Source organism: Schistocerca nitens, chromosome 5, assembly GCF_023898315.1.
Source record: "Schistocerca nitens isolate TAMUIC-IGC-003100 chromosome 5, iqSchNite1.1, whole genome shotgun sequence".
In the NCBI taxonomy this organism is placed as follows: Eukaryota; Metazoa; Arthropoda; class Insecta; order Orthoptera; family Acrididae; genus Schistocerca; species Schistocerca nitens.
The window spans coordinates 28,961,419-28,973,699 of record NC_064618.1 but is presented as its reverse complement, the minus strand read 5'-3'; the positions used below and the strand labels follow the sequence as shown (position 1 = coordinate 28,973,699).

General features: G+C 38.8%; 1 protein-coding gene across 3 annotated transcripts in view; it reads right to left on the bottom strand.

Annotated features, from left to right (window-relative positions):
* The window catches only part of LOC126259921 (peroxisomal acyl-coenzyme A oxidase 3-like), a 249,955-nt gene extending 238,316 nt beyond the window's left edge, over window positions 1–11,639 (bottom strand). Inside the window, exon 1 of one of the 3 annotated variants that reach the window (XM_049957011.1) lies at window positions 11,509–11,639. The gene's annotated coding sequence lies outside the window, so the exon portion shown is untranslated. Of the gene's footprint in view, window positions 1–9,930; window positions 9,950–10,557; window positions 11,207–11,508 lie in introns of those variants that run through there. The other 2 variants (XM_049957010.1, XM_049957012.1) reach the window with 2 other exon arrangements.
* Window positions 11,640–12,281: the final 642 nt, after the last annotated feature.

Below are 12,281 nucleotides of genomic sequence, written 5' to 3'. Positions count from 1 at the left end.
CTGTGAATTGCTTTGATGTCTTCCTTCAATCCAAATTGGCACGGATCCCGAACACCCGAACAGTACTCAAGAATATGTCTCACCAGTGTCCTATATGTGGTCTCCCTTACAGGTGAACCACTCTTTCCTAAAATTCTCTCAATAAGCCTGAGTCAAACATTTGCCTCTCCTACCGCAGTTTTCACATGCTTGTTCCACCTCACATCATTTTGCAAGATTATGCTCAGATATTTAAATGACTTGACTGTGTCAAGCTAGACACTAGTAATACTGTATCCGAACATTACAGGTTTTTTCTGCCTAGTCATCTGCATTAACTTACATTTATCCACATTTAGGCCTAGCTGTCATTCATCAGACCATCTGGAAATTTTGTCTAAGTCATCTTGTATCTTCCTACAGTCACTCAACTTTGACACCTTACCGTACACCATGGCATCATCAGCACACAACCACAGACTGCTTCCCACCTGGTCCATCAAATCATTTATGTATGTAGAGAACAACAGCAGTCCTATCACACTTCCCTGGGGCACTCCTGATTATATCCTCATCTCTGATGAACACTCACTGTTGAGGACAACATACTGGGTTCTATTATATAAGAAGTCTTCGGGCCACTCGCATACCTGTCAACGTATTCCAGTATTCCATATGCTCATCCCTTCATTAACAGCCTGCAGTGGGGCACTGTGTCAAACGCTTTCCGGAAATCTAGAAATATGGAATCTGCAAGTGATGTTTTCTAAAACCATGCTGATTCGTGGACATAAACTGCTTAGCCTCAAGAAAGCTTATTATACTCAAGCTGAGAATGCGTTCAAGGATTCTGCAGCAAACGGAAGTTAGGGATATTGATCTGTAATTTTTCAGGTCCGTTCTTCTACCTTACTTATATACTGGAGTCACCTGCGCTTTTTCCCAGCCGCTTGGGACTTTATGCTGGTGAGAGATTCACAATAAATGCAAGCTAGGTAAGGGGCCAATGCCGTAGAGTACTCTTCATAAAATCAAACTGGGATTCCATCTGGACCTGGTGATTTATTTGTTTACAAATCTTTAAGTTGCTTTACTGCACAATGTACTCTTATTTCTATGTCATCCATACAGGAGTCTGATGATCACATGACAGTAGGTTTGTTTGGTTCTCCTGCGTGAGCGATTTCTTGAATGCACAATTTAAAACTTGGGCTTTCGTTTTGTTATCTTCAACAGCCACACCAGACTGATCAACAAGGCACTGAATGGAAGCCTTAGACCTGCTTAGCAATTTTACAGATGACCAGAATTTTCTTGGGCTCTCTGTCAGATCTTTTGCTAAGGTGTGATGATGGTAGTTGTTGTATGCTTCGTGCACAGATCTTTTCACAGATGCACGAATCTCTACTAACCTTCACTTGTTTTCATTGTGTGTGTGCTTTTGAACCTCGAGTGCAACAGTCTCTGCTGCCTCAGCCTCTTATGAATTTTGTTATTAAACCATGGTGGATCTTTTCAATCCTTTATCCACTTACTAGGCACGCAACTCTCTAGGCCACAATTTACAATTTGCTTAAACTTTGTCCGTAATTTCTCTACATCCAACATATGGTACTAAGTGATACCAATTCACTGTCTCAGTAAGATGTTAATAACTGCTTTTCTGGTATATTGAGCAGAAACATTCTCCTGGCCTTCTTGACTGATTTAATCACTTTCATAATCATAGTTGATATAATGATATCGAGATCACTAATCTCCATTTCTTTACCAACATTGTCAGAAAAGTCTGGCCTATTTGTACCTACAAGGTCTAATATATTTCCATTGCGTGGGGGCTGCCGAGCTAGCTGCTTAAGATAATTTTCAGAAAACGCGACAGACTGTCTGTATGTACCTCCTGCAATGAACCCACAGATATGGGTTACTCAGCAGGTTAAAGTCACCTCCAACTAATATTGCATTATCTGAGTATTTATGCACTATTGACCACAGACTTTCTTTGAATGACTCTATAACTGCCACAACAGAATTGTGTGGCTGGTAAAAACATCCGTTCCACCTACACCTGTTATACGCGACCAGATGACTTCACTGCCGTACTCAACTTCAACCTCAATAGAGACAATATTTTTGTCATCTGCAATGAAAACTCCCCCTCCTATGGCCTCGAGTCTATCTTTCTGATATATGTTCCATGATTTGCTAAATATGTCAGAGATTTCCACTTTGGGTTTCAGTCAGCTCTCAGTTCCAAGAATAATTTGAGTTCAAGAGCTGTCCTGAAGGGCAGTAAATTCAGGAACTTTATTACGAATACAGTATTCATTGTCTGCGGATGAATAAATAAAATAATAATGAAATGCAGCACAGTTTAAAAAACATAATGAAAAATTTGCATCAGCAATCACACATCTGCACTCCACGGAATCATAGATTTTATATACTATTTCTTCAACATACCAGTATCTAACATTTATTTATTCATCCTTTGATTGCTATTTAGAGTGATATTGGATATGTCATTATACATAATTACTATTACAGATACTGGGTAAATTACAATCTGAACACATATATTATTTCTTTACAGTAGAATTACACATATATGTGGAATAATTAATGAAAAATATGCAAAACAAAAACTTTAATATTAATATCATATACTATAGAGCTGGATGGTTGAAGAATGAATAAATAAATAAATATGGGTCCAGAATTTGTAGTATTAAAATTAGTCAAAGCATTGCGCAATACAGTTAGGACTCATCTGACAATGAAGCTTAAGTTTCAGATTAAGAAATTAATTCTACAAAACTGCCTCTACATATTAGAAGAATTGCATAGGTACATGCAGCATACAAAATAATAAAAGCTTTGGGAAAACTTTATTGTGTAATCAAATGTTAATCAACATATTCAGAAGAATGGGTTATTTGATGTGTATGAAGAATTGTAACCTTTGCCATTTTTGTTCACATGCAATGAATCATTCAACGTTCAATCAAATGTAATATTGGCCACTATTATTATTATTGTTGTTGTCATGCACATGATCCACAGAAGATGTAAACTGGTGAGATGAGAGCTTTGGTTAGCACCCAGATAAATAGTATTACTGCAGTTAACTTCTGAAGTTATTTAGTGTTAAATACTCATGAGAGTGCGATTTTTATACCAAGAGTCATAATCTTATTAGCTAATGGTACACTAGATATGGACAGTGGACCTTTTGGGAAGGGATGAGGTCCCTCCTCTGATGTTCAGTTGCACGCTCATGAGTTATAGGTTGCTGAAGTCTTGTATGCTTGAGTATGGAGATTAGTCAGTCAACAAGATCTGGAGCAAAGAGTGTGTTAGAACAGAATGAAGACCTAAAGGAAAAGAGACTAGTGCTCACCGTTCAACATGACAAACATCAATAAACTACAGAGATAATGAACCAGACATCTTTCAGCTCAGGCATGCTTGGCATTTATCCTTTAAATAAAGATCCTGTCCCCTTTCCCACATGCAGACAATAGTACAGTCATTGGTTATTATTCAGCTAGAGAATAACATCTGCAAGAAGCACAGATCGCACAGAGAGAAGTTATAACTCATCCAAATGTAAAATCAAAATAAATATAAATCAAAATAAGTGCAAGAGGGATCAGACTGATGCAGTTGACCCTTTTTCTGTGTCCGTCAAGGGCACTAATGGGAATGTTGGTAAGTACTATCCCATGGCTCAGGAGACATTTTTGTTCATTTCACTCCATCATTATAAAAATAAAATTGCAAGTATCCAAGGCTTTGGGAACAACAGAATCTGGAGTGAGTTGGTTATGAGAGAAGTTGCCAATGAATTTGTAGAAGACAACTCACTGAGGCATAAGGGGATGGTTGCATATATACCAAGTCACAGAACTCACCACCAGGGAGCTATAAGACATGTAGATACTTATATATCAGAGCAAGAGCTAAAGGATGCAATTCAATCGATGGTAACTGTCACAGATATTCGTAAGATATTCAAACTTATAAATCACTTGGGCACACTAATAAATCTTCCTTGATAAACATGCATTCTCACATTTGCATCGCAGTTCTTGCCACATCATGTTACAGTATATGGTGTGCAATGTACAGTTAAGCCTTGCATTAACAGTGAGTCCATTGTATATAATTTGATCACCTAATCTTTTAGTGCTGATCAGAAGTCCGTTATAATACATGTGGAGGTAACCACGAGGCAAGACTGTGTGCAAGCCAAACTACTTGTTGTGCACATTGCAAAGGAGATTCACACATCAAGAGATAAATCTTGTCCAATGCACCTGAAACACCACGGGGTTAAAAATACTTCAGCTATGCTCAACATTTCATTCAAGGAAGCTCAGGAATATGTGAATTGCAGACCATGTACTACAGCAGCAGGAGATCTCAGTAAAAGCAGATTGGATTGGGAGAAGGAATTTCCTCCCCACAAACCTCACAGCACAGATTCATGACAACTATTGATCCCAACAGACTGAAACCTTCAAAGAATATACCAAATCCTATCCCTCTCTTTAACAATATTAATTTGCTATGAAGTGAGGTGGTGTAGTGATTAGCAGACTGGACTTGCATTTGGAAGGATGAAGATTCAAATCCTGTCGGTCCATCCTGATATAGGTTTTCCGTGATTTCCCAAAATCACTTCAGGCAAATGCCAGGATGATTCCTTTGAAAGGGCATGGCTGATTTCCTTCCCCATCCTTCCATAATCCAATGGGACTGATGACCTCACTGTTTGGTCCCCTTACCCCCAGACCAACCAACCAATAAACTTGCTGACATGCCCTATTACTGAGAATCCTTACTTACCTCATTCCCAGGATGTTGTTTCCCAACAATCAGCCACATATGGTCAACAAGAACACATCACTGACTGAAAAGCTAGTGTCTGAAATGTTAAATTTGATAACACAGTTAGCCTCTTCCAATAATGACAGTGTAGAGCTTGCAGACATCTAGAAAATGGTTTCCTCAGTTTTCTACAGAAAATAAAATACGGGCCAGAACTGGACAGAAGCATCTTCTGATTTCAAATTGGCCCTTAATATATTACAACGGAATGTGAGGTCAGCTATCTCTAACTGGGAAACTGTGGAAAATTAATAACAATATTGCCATTGTGACTCTCCATGAAACATGGATCAAGCCACAAATGCAAGTTCATTTCAAAGGATTCAATGTAGTACATTCAGATAGACCAAATGGTACAGGAGAAGTGGTGGGACAGTTAATTAAGGACACACATCAGATACAATGAAATCCACTTAAACTTAGCAATCTGGTGCTTCAAGTGGCAGCTGCAGAAACAGAAACAATGAATGGGAACTTATATATTACTTCCATTTATAAATCACCACGGACCATAACCAGTAGCAATACCTGGTGTCAGTTAGTTACTCAACTCCATCCTCCATCCCTTATCTGTGGGGATTTTAAGTCTCACCACAGTGCTTGGTGCAATGACCCAGAAGTTTTCATCTCTTTAGTGCAATAGAAGAACTAGATTTGGTCATTCTGTATGATAGCTCTCCAACAATGTTACCTTTCCCTTATAAATAATCATCTGCTGTGAACTTAAGTCATGCTTCACCTGATTTCTACAAAATTTCTCAGTAGGAGATCTTAAAGTATTCTATGGGGTCAAAAATAGTATTGGGCCTAGAGAGAAGTACGAGAAGCAGGTATTATTCAAACAGCCCATGGAAAATACAGAACACTTGCTGGGAAAAACAACAAAAAACTATACAGGAAGATCTCAGGGAAACAGAATCTGGAATGGATGACAAGGGAAGCTTACGCTGCACTTATGTCAGCCATAGACCTAATAGGTAGCATCTCAGTGGAAAACAAAGATTTACTCTGCAAAACAACATGTGTTCTGGTGGGATACTGAATATTCCAAAACTGTGGCTAAGCAAAGGTTGGCCTTATCCATATATCTTAGGGAACAGATATCGCAGTGATTTCTAGAGTACAAAACAGATGTGGATATTAGGTGATTCCGGAAGAAAAGAAAAAGAGGAGGCTTGGGTCAACTACTGTAACAAAGTCTATAACATTTCTGAGATCTGGAGAACAATCTGATCTCTAAAACATTCTAATGCAGCTGCTTCTCCAGTAGTGGACACTGTGTAGTTAGAGGAATTTGTGTCAATTGCAGCTCCTCCATCTTGCTCTGAAGTCCCCATGGTTATTCCACAGGAAACAAATTTCAATCATCCCCTGCTATCTCTGTTCGCCAGATGTGAGTAAGAAATTGTTATCAATAATTCTTTGAATAGCTCTCCAGGAATTGACAGTGTTCACTATGAAACGGTAAAAAGCTTCCTCTAGATGCTTTAGAACTACTCTTTAGGATATTTAATGAAACATGAGGAGTAGAGGAATGTGTAGAGGAATGATCTACACAAATTATCACATCTGTACTGAAACCTGGCAAAGATCCCAAAATTCATACGTCATATAGACCAATTGTGTTATCCTCTTGTGAGCGGGAAAACTCTTGAAAAACCTATCAAAAGTCTTCACATATGGCTAGACACTGATGAACTACTACCGCAATCACAATTTGAGTTCATTAAAAGTATTCAAGCATTGGACACCATAACAATTTTGTGCAATGATATTCTCTCAGCTTTTCAAGAAGAGATGTGACATCAGCTTATGATAGCGTCCAGGACTCCCTCCTGTCAGAAAAGCTACACTGAATTGGTCTTCCTATCAGTTAGGCTTATGCCATTAGTACTTTCTTCACACAGAGAACAATTAACGTCATATATCAGAAACAATTTATAGGCCTTCTGGTTCCATTCAGAGGTTTACCCCAAGCACCCATCCTTAGCCTCTCATTACACATAATTCATTCTAGTTATCTTGAACAAATTATTTCTCCAAATGTTCACTTTCTGCGTTATGCTTATGATATATGTTTATATTCAACTGGTTCTGCAGAGGAGTCTGCAATCGGCAGGCTGACAGAGGCAATAGCAGAAGTGAAGGATTTGTTATTCACAAATGGCTTTTAAATTTCTCCTTCAAAATCTTTTCTTGTTATATTTTAAGACGACACGTGCATCATGATGAAATTCATGCAAGAGGTTATTCATTCCAAGTTAAATTGTCAACTAAATTCTTGGGAATGTGGTTCAGTTGGAATTTTCACATTAATTCCATTATAAATACTTGTCTGTCAATCATGAACATCATCAGATCTTTAATCAGAGTTTCATGGCACCGAACCTCAATGTTCTATTGACCTTATACAGAGTGTTGATTGGGAGCAGGATAGAATATGGTTGCACAGTATACGGGAATACCAGCATCAAGCGTATGTGTGAATGAAGATACTTTACAATATAGATATATCCACACTTTTCAGGGAGTGATGAGGTCAACTGCTACCAACTACACACTACCTTGGATAACAGAATATTATATTGACTTCCAGATTTGTTTAGAAGTTTTCAGATGCTGAGCTGTCTTTGAAAAGTGTTATAATAATAAGACTCCCTGTGTATGAAGAGCCATTTCATCTCTGCACATTCTCTGTTCCAGTGCTTCATTTGGAATGTAGAGCACACATTGGCAGTAACTTTAATGTGATAACTAGCACATATCCCCGCAAAAAATGGAACGAAGCTCAAACATGTCTATGTGGATGGTTCTAGAATTGCATCAGAAGGTAATGTGGGATGTGCTATCTCATGACCAAAACCGGGTTACAGTCAGTATTGCTTCCTTCATCGAGCTCTTCATGTACGGTGGAAGCAGTAACAGTCGTGAAGGCCATTAAGTACTCTTTAGCCCATAACAACAAGATTCTGAAAGCATTCCTAGTGCTATAGTGAACAGAAATTTGAGTAAACACAGTAATAAACTTGTTACTGGCACAGCTAATGAAATAATGGAGCGATCATGAGGAAACAAATATACAGGATGATAATTATTGAACTACATGAAATAAAATTGTCATAAATTCTGAATGTTCCATTAGGACATTCAAACTGCACAGGTGGCCATGAGCCATGATGGGAAATAGTTGGCACATGCACGGTTTTGTATAGCAATGAAGCCAACAGTTTTCATCTGGATGGGTTCATCAATAAGCAAAATTGGCACATTTGGGGGACTGAGAATCAGCATTTCAAGGTCAAGAAGTCTCTTCACCCTCAACGTATGGCTCTGTGGTGTGCAGCGTCCAGTCACAGAATAATTTGTACAACATTCCTCAATAGCATGGTGACTACCGAACGATACATGAATGTTTTGGTAGATGATTTCATCCCCATTATCCAAAGTGACCCCAATTTCAACAAGATGTGGTTCATGTAAGACGTAGCTTGACCCCATCGAAGCAGGTGAGAGTTTGACATCCTGGAGGAGCACTTTGGGGACTGCATTCTGGCTCTGGGGTACCCAGAGGCCACTGGCATGAGCCTCGATTGGCCACCATATTCTCCAGACCTGAACACGTGCAGCTCCTTTTTGTGTGTGTGTGTGTGTGTGTTACATTAAAGACAAGGTGTACACCAATAAAACCAGAACCATTGCTGAGCAGAAAATAGCCATTTAGGATGTCATCGACAGCATTGATGTTCTGAAACTTCAACGGGTCATGCAGAATGTCACTATTTGTCTGTGCCACATCATTGCCAGTGATGGCAGGCATATTGAAAAATGTCATAACCTAAATCCGAATATCTGTAGTGACGTCCACATGCTGAATAAAGTGTGTGTATGCTGCAGTTTGTAACTAAGTTATGGTTTTTTCATATTGTTCAATAATTGTCACCCTGTATTTATTTACTTTGGACTAAAGCTCACGCAGGAATTTTGTATAACGAAACTGTAGACCTGTTGTCCAACAAAGCTGCCATATCCAGAACCATCCTAGATATCAAGTTACCTTACACTGATTTATTACACCAAATTAAAATGGATGTCAGATCCCAGTGGGAAGAGGAATGGAAGACACCAGCTGTTAATACAGGAAAATATTATAGTCAATTACAACCCTACATATCTAGCTTACAGTGGTTTCACAACCTATCTATACACCGCAGAGCTATCTCTCACAATCAAGAGGTTGAGACTTGCAGTTTTCCTATGCATTTATTTTGTCTACAACTAAAAAATGCTGACACCTGTGATAGCAAATTTTTTATTCTGTGTTTTTTTTAGGGGTGTTGAAGGGGGCATCTTCTCAGAGTTGAAGTTTTGTAAGTCCCTTGACAATGTTTGTAGCAATTAGTTTTATACCAGAGCATTTAGGTCCTTTTTAAAAACATCTGAGATCTGTGCGAAGCGCACCACAACTGTTTTCTGCTTGTTGAGTTATGAGGATGAACAGTCTCTTTGGTCTCCAGTTTTGTGGACTCTCGTAACGCAGTCACAATGGTCTTGAAAGTGATGAAGTGATGGAAATGTCAAAATATTAAGATCTTTGATACAGCTTCTGCTATATTCTTTTTGCGACTTTTTCTGTATATTTAGAATGGTTTTCTTCTGCAGTATTAATAGTCTCTCCATCCCTGTTATGGTTGAGTTCCCCATACTTTGATTCCATATCACATGTATAGTTCAAAAGGTTGGTGACACACAGCGCATTTTATATTCATCTGCTCTAAGTATGAGCAACATAGAGGCCAATTCCTTTCACACCTTAACAATATTAGGGTTCCGTTCCCTACATTTAATAAGGAATGATAATGATGTGCTAAACCAGTGTCTAGAAATTAAGTTTGCCTATGTTTTCATAATAGTACAGAAACAACGTTTAGTTATGTTAATGAGGCATGTTCATATGTAAGTTGAAGAAATTACGGATACCACTATTAGTGGCTAAATTGTGTGCTCACGCTAAAGGACAAATAAACAAACAAAAATAGCTAATCAAATCAAAATACGTACTCAGTCACGTGAAAATCCAAGCTTTCTGTGAGTTTTGCAAGTTACAGTTCGGACTCCAAACTGACCCTTTATTCTTGCTGGCTGCAGGCCTTCTTACTAGAATACCACAACAGCAACTTATTTTTATTCGAAACGGGTGGTTGTAAGCGTTGGGTTAGGGATCAGTTAGTGTGATTAGGATTACAATGAAAACCAAAATTAATCCGCTTCTAGGGAGAACTTTAGCTACTTGAGCAAGCTAAACTTGTCTTCTTTTCTTAATAATATTCCTAGAGAACAATATGCTTTCAGAATCGAAAGTCACAGTGCTAAAAAGTCGAGGTAATTATGGGATAAATACTGCAAAATCCAGTGTGTGTGTGTGAGTGTGTGTGTCAGGACATGCTTTTCAGTTCGATTTAAACTGTAGGTTAACTCAAATCCTATCTTGATAGGTGGCGTTTAAAAAAGTAGCTTGCAATGACTTGCAAGAACTGTGCGACGGAACAAAATTTCGTATATGAAATTTTGTCATTGCAGAGCGGTCTGTAGACTTGATTAGTATTTTCTTAGTAACAACAAAATAAACAACAATAAGAACCATAATCAGAAAAACTAGATTTGAAAGGAGACGAGAGAACAGCCAACCTTAGCAGTGTACGCCGAAAGATGTTGATGCAGATGCTAACAGTACACTACAGTGCGTTGTGTTGTTAGCACCTGTGATAATTATAAATTACTGTTTTTTTTCTGATAGATAAGATATGATAAAGTTTCTACTCTCGTGTAGATAACTTATCTCCTGCCTGTTCAAAATGTGCCTTTAATCGGGTTTCCCTTTGGCATGATTGTTACATTTCAAGCTTTAACTTATGACACGTACGGGCTTCACAGCGGTTGCTGGTATTTGGTGTTAGCTATTAACTGTTCCGGACAAAACGAACAGTATGAAGTATCTTCCCTCTTTTTCAAAAATTTACTTCTTTATTAGACTGATCAAACATTTATTTGCACCGCTATGATGTTTTTATAATGGCAATAGTATAGATTCGTTCCAGATACAGTTGCAACCATGCAGATGCGTCCCACGCAGTCATTTTCCCTGTTAAAGCGGTGTTCGAGTTGCGACTAGTGATGGGGAGCTCGTGAATGAGTCATTCAAATGAACTCTTCACTCCAGTGAAGTGTCAGTGTGAACTAATCACTCAATTTCAATGAACTGGTACTTCAAACTCTTCACAGATAGCACACTCCACACTTTTTTCTAGTTCACTGCCTCTCCCACTACATCGGCGCTACGTTACTCATTCTCCCTTCACTTCAGTCCTCCCTCTAACTGCGTGTCGACGAATCGCGCGGTTTTTGTGTGGAATGATAGGTTTTGTGGAGGGCGTGATGGGTGGGGGTGGGGTGGTGAGGGGCGAGGGGAAGGCAGCGTCAGCTGCTTCCTGCAGTGCTGACATCATTACCTGTGACTCTTTGTGCAGTTATACTTCGCGTCTATGTTGACAGTACTTGCAGACAAATGAATATTAAAGATATAAACGAAGAGGCTGGCTGTGTGAGTTCGCACAGCCAACAAGAAAATAAAATGCTTACCTTGTGAGTCTGGAACTGAAGCATGCGTGGAATCCACGGTTGAAATATTATCGTTAATATAGAAATGTTTATCTCGTACACATTATTGAAATAATTACACTAAATGTCAATTTGAGGATTGTCCTAATTAAATTTAAGAAAATACATATCGTTGATGAAGAAACAATACCGCGTAACTGACAAATTGCCGATTTTTCGTTTTTCAGTCACATGATGTCGTTGACCGTACGCGCATCTGCTCTTAACGCCATAATGCCGAATTTTTAATTATTTACCATGAAAAAAATATCTAAAACAATACCGCGTATGTGACACAGCAAATAAATAGATGGCAATACCGCGGAGCTGTAGAGAATTAAATATCGCGTATCTACAATCTATGGATACTGCCACCAATACCGCGTAAATACAAAAGCGCGTGAAGCCACAGCACATTTTTACTGCCTTATTAGGTATTTAACAGTGCTCGAAAGTGGTTCCAGGCTTGTAGCTTCATTCGTGATAATGGACAGCGATATCGATGTTGTTTTGTGTTGTGGTCTTCAGTCCTGAGACTGGTTTGATGCAGCTCTCCATGCTACTCTATCCTGTGCAAGCTTCTTCATCTCCCAGTACCTACTGCAACCTACATCCTTCTGAATCTGCTTAGTGTATTCATCTCTTGGTGTCCCTCTATGATTTTTACCCTCCACGCTGCCCTCCAATGCTAAATTTGTGATCCCTTGATGCCTCAAAACATGTCCTACCAACCGATCCCTTCTTCTAGTCAAGTG